Source organism: Homalodisca vitripennis, chromosome 7 (assembly GCF_021130785.1).
Source record: "Homalodisca vitripennis isolate AUS2020 chromosome 7, UT_GWSS_2.1, whole genome shotgun sequence".
Classification (NCBI taxonomy): domain Eukaryota; kingdom Metazoa; phylum Arthropoda; class Insecta; order Hemiptera; family Cicadellidae; genus Homalodisca; species Homalodisca vitripennis.
The window spans coordinates 86,810,398-86,816,397 of NC_060213.1; positions in this window are offsets into that span (position 1 = coordinate 86,810,398).

Below are 6,000 nucleotides of genomic sequence, written 5' to 3' on the forward strand. Positions count from 1 at the left end.
CAAACTAACATATTATATAAATATATTTATATATATAGTTGTATAATACTTTTGACGTACTCAGTGTCTTTACCAGCTAATCACCAATCGCGTTGTATCCTGCGAAGTCTACACAGTTCTATATATGTATCGGCGGAAAATGTAATTTATATTAAATATTTTTATAAGTGTTATAAGCTCAAATACTTGTTAATGAACTGTGTCCATTTCGCAAAATTTCCAAAGTTATTTTTGAATAGTTGATAAAGACCCTGCACATAAACATTTAGTCACTGCTTTTGCTGGTTTCGTTACGTGTTATCAAAATCGGACTCAACAGGACAGTTCTCTATTTCCAAGCCGTTCGCTGTCACAGATGTAAGAAATTTTCTTTTAGTTTAAAACAGGATACTGGGATTTACGACCACCGACAATTGTCTACGAACTAAATATTAAAGAAATAAATACGTCAATAATTATTACCGATGAAAATATTGGAAAGATTCCATTACCATTCCTTTTGTAAGGTTTTTGTGTTTGGTTTAATTTAGGTTAAGGTTGTGAAATATTATAATGTATCGTGAGCAAGGGCTGCTGTGAGAGGATTTAATAATAGGTTAGATTGGCAATACAACACCCTCAAATGAACCAACACATATTTTATTTGTGACATCTCATTAAATTGGTTAAAATTTTAATTAACAATGGATAACGTCAACCGACATATTGAGCACAAATTTTAATACTTAATACTTTGAAGACATATTTAATATTAAATTATTCATTACAATTTATGTTTAATTTTAATTAACTATAACATTTACTAGTAAATTTTGTAGTGTTGCAATAAATATGTGTTCATGGACTAACGTGAGAAAACTTTCCTTTAATATCTAAACATTTACATAAATTTACATGATTAAAACGAATTAGTGACTTTTCGATATTTAAATAAAATATATGAAATAAGAAAATATGAATTTCAATATTAAACTATTCATTTGAATTCTATACATTATAATCTTTTCTTTTTCATTACGTTAGGTACAGGTACCTTGGAATTGTAAATGATTAATGAACCCTAATATATATAATACTACGTTCCTAAAATTACTTACATTTTATTGCACTTCACACTTATTACGCCTAAAAGATTTTTCCCGCACACGAACACAAGCACTGGCACTCCCGAACGTCGCTTTTCGAATCCCGTCCTCGACTTCTTCCTCTCACTCGTTGTGGTGGTTTTTGATGTTGTTGCCCCCGCCAGCTCATGACCACGCCTCTGCCAAATCTCTCCATCATAATTGGTGAGTACCAATTTTTCATATCAGCATGGCTGTCCCTTACATCGTCGCACGGTTTTTAGAAATAAGCATTTCCGCTGCTTAAACAAGCATTTCCTGTTTGTTCATCATCGGTGTCTGGGCGGATGTGCGTATCCACTTACATCCGGAGGATGTTTGTCTCGAATTGTAATACAATACTTCCTTTCCAGCAACTATCTGTACATTGATTCTATGAATTTTGTTATACTAATAATTACGTATGTCTTACACTATAAATGTAACTATATGGCTTGAACCTCAATTTAATTGAGTAATTGAATCTGCATCATTTGCTGGACCAGGAGGTTTCTACGTTTTTATGTAATTAGCACTTTTTGAAACATTTATTTGGTAATTTCCAACATAATAATATTAATTGTATCTAGCGGAATTTTATACTGCATACTACTTAATCATTTTAAAATATGATTTCAATAAATCTATTCCTGTGCTACAAACCCTAATCTAATTTTATTCTTCGTATATAATTAAAAATATTTCTTTATAACAGAATACAAAATAACCATGTAAAAGTCTAGAAATATGTATTTTAAAATATGTTTTTCAACTCCTCTCAACATTACAAAATAATACATATAGACATACAGCATACACATTTTCGTGTGACACCAGAACAGTAGTAAATTGCAACATTTGAATAGTTATTACGCTATTCGAAGTGGAGACTAATCCAAGCAATAAGAGATCACTACAATCGGTACACCAATTCTTGAGTTATAAACTATATAACTAAACCGAATTTGCTTTATGAATGTAGGTGTGTGTGCGTGTGTGTGTGTTTTTTTTAATAAATATATGTATGTGTTCAAAATAATAAGAATGTTTTCATTGCATTATTTAATTACAATAATAACATTAATATTTAAAACAAAATTACCAAACAATAATCTCACTAAAGATTTGATCATCCTTTTAGAATTCATTGTCACAAGCAGTAAGTTGTGTTATAATTTATGTCCGCAGCAAGAGCCCCTAATTACAGTTGCTGTTATTTATGTTATATCTAATAAAAATGCCATATGATGGTAATTAGACTTCTTATCTCTCCAGCCACTTTTGTAACTTGCGTAAATCAGAATTACATCTTATTTCTCTCTAGCACAATCATGAATATTAACCTTGTAGGATAATATTATTTTGGACTTTTGTAATCGTTATATGTTTATATGTTAAAAAAATTATAACATTACGTTTCAAACATTGAAGGTCAATTCTCATTTTCAACTAGCATTAAACCACAATACACAGAGAGAACTGTGTGAGAGAATACTAATACTTATAGTTTGTTTCAAAATATTTAAGTAATGGTAATTTAAAAACAAAAAATGAGCATTTGAAAATGTTACGTATCTTATTAATTATATCTCAATTTGGATTATTTCATACAAACGAGTCAACATTTTTTAAGACATTTTTCTTCATAATAAAATATTTTTGTAGAGGTTAGTGAGTGAGCTTTTGCGAGGCCTACGACTAAGGGCTGGACACATTTCATTTCTGTCTGTCTGTCTCTGTCAGTCAGCATGATATCTCTGGGACGAGCTGACCTAGTAACTTGACATTTTGCATGAAGCTTTACTTGGTTGGTGATGATGTATGTCACTCTGTTCGATATGGGTGAACAACAAACAAAGCACAATAATGTGAAATTACAATATATGACATATCCTATCTATCCGTAAGGTTTCAAAAGATACGTTTCCTATATCGCCATGAACGAGTTCTATGATGGTACATATCTGTGATTTAGCTAATCGTCATTGAAGCCTATCATTCTGAATTCGGGTTAAATTTCTATTTGTTCTAACTTTTTTCAAGCTAGTAAAAGAAATTACAGCATGGTTTCCAAAATAAATAATTCTCCAAAGGTTAACGGATCGTGGCAATATGAAACGCGGTGGGAAACATCTATCGGATTAAGGAACGAAATTGAGGTATTAACTTCTTATGAAATCTTAAACATTTGAATTTTTTTTCTTTAGTTCGTTGTAAAGATCGCCAAGGAACATATGAATTAAAACTAGTTTAAATAGCACCCATTGACCAATCACATTAGATTTGATGTATGAATATTTATAACAAAATGAACAATGAGTGTATTAAATTCTAGATGTATGGGAAACTTTACTTGATCAAGTAACACCTAAAATAATCTTTCTCATATATAGATATTATAATCATATTAGATAATCATATATAGATATCATAATATATATTACATCTTGTAAATATAAATGCAATAGTTGAATGTCGGTCGTTAAACGATAGTAGTTTGCTTAATAAAGTGCATAATGTAGAGATTAATATGACAATACATTTTAATAGTGGCACTTTTGATAAAAATAAGTCGTAGATAGACATATTTAAATCTTTGTAATCAGAGAAGTAGTTCAATATTACTGAACAAATAATTGTGCTTGCCTACTGAGTGAAAGGCTTCAATGACGCTCAGCCAAATGCTATTGATCGATATGCATTTTCACAGAACTCATTCTTGTACGAATATATGTAGTGTTGATGTTACGTACAAAATTAAAAATCCATGATATATTTTTCGAGATTTCTTGCAAACAGTGTTACATGTCATTATGTCAAGTTGTAAAATTTGTTACAAATTTACTGTTCAGTGATTTCATTGTTACCATAAGACAATGTATAAGTGTTTTATAACGCTTAGCAAGATTCTATGAAGTTACATGTACCATCATAAAACAACATTTTCCTCTTTTTGATATTGAGCTTCATTCAAAATTTCTAAAATATAGGTTATATAGGTGTTTGAGATATCGTGTGGACGGACAACCAGGCAGAATACAATTTTTCCAATCTCATAAGAGATATACTTTGCTAGCGCTCAACTAATTATGAATGCAGATGCGTGGTCAGATAATATCAAATAATATTCATCGACGCCAGATAATAGATATGTTATTTTTATAGATATGTTATGCCACAACAAAGTTTTAACTATTTGTAGGTGAATTATTCAATCGAATAGAAAGATCGTGGCCTATATTTATATTGGTTTGTTTGATATGTTAAAAAAATACTGTAATGGATTTTCTGAACCCCTGACGTAAATTTAAGAACTTCCGTTAAAGTTTTTTTTCCGAGGTGTGTTGTGTTTAGTTAGATATATTACAAAATGTGCACTCTATTCAGTTTATCCTGTCTCTTTGACAGTTTTACTCCAACTGTGCTGACATCTCAAAATGTTCAATCGAGTTTAATCGATGTTATGTTGCTGCATTACCAATACATGGTAGTCCGTCAAAGAATTCCTTTTTCCTAGTCAGTATATTATTCAAAGTTAAATTCGCAAATAAAAGCAATGACAAACATTTGCGAAACATTCCTTAAAAGTATTTCAAACAGTAGTGCAATCATATAAATACAAATGTATCTCTTTCCATTTCCAATGCTTCAGGATGGATTCTAAATTTCCTCAACCAAGAACAGCACTATGATCAACTTTAATACGAACAGCAAAATGTTACTTGACATCTTGAAGTAGGAGGTGGTCATTGCACAGAACAATCTCAGTGACCAGTGTTACACGGCATTTTTAAAGGCTCCAGAGAAATCATGCCGTGTAAAATAAGTAATCCAGACAAATAAGAAAATGTCCGATAAAATTATAAAAATTGAGATTTGTTCAATTGAAAAGGTTCTTCTCTACTCAATATACTGTTTCACAACTTAGGGTAGATTTCACATTGCCCCTAACCAGGGTGTCCCAAAGAATACAAACGTCTAACAATACAGAATGCAAATAAACTATAAGTCGGACAGTTTTGCCCATTGAAGAAAAATATACCTCAACGTTATATTACAATGGAATTTCGAAAGAGCATCATCGGGAATACTGACATAAATAGTGAAATTCCCTGTACTATTTCTGAGTAAGGCTGAGTTTATTTTAAAAATTCACTTTTCACTTTGTCCTGTCTTGCTGCTTTTATTTTACAACCTTATTTATTTGATATTTCAAAGACCTCCTAACACACTTTAGTCCTGATAGCCTCCATCTAACAAGTACATCATCCCAAAGTAAAACATGAAATGTGAAATATTTCCTAGCATTACTGAGATAAGTTGTAATTATATAAATAAACCAAATTTTCTCTGTAAGGGAGATTTTCTCTGAAACCAAATTCAGTGAGTTTTCGAGTCTACGATTTTCAAAACAAGATAGAAAGAGATTATCGGCGAGTGACCGATAACACCATTTCATTTCATTGAACAAAAACTAAATCGGACAGTAACTACGGATCGAGGAACTAACCCAACACCCCCCACCCACCCACCAAACCAATATGTAGAATTTCAAAATCCCTTGAAATAACTACAAGTTTTGTATTCTGTTGGATTGGATGTGGGTTTTTTTTTACTTCAGATCCAAAAATACTGATCGATTGAACATGCTATTGTGTATAAGAATTCTCACTAACAAAATATGGAATTTGTATTATATAATTTTAATTGTAAAATGCTAAATTTATAAATAATAATCTCATAATTTCTATCACTTTTTTAGAATGAAATTCAAATTGCCTACAACCGAGCTGTTACTCAGAGTGCAACATGAACAGGAAAGTTTCTTAGTGACCATGTTCTAAGTTAGGTGATGGTCATTGTTGGATGCCCAATACCATAAACCCATTCTAACCTG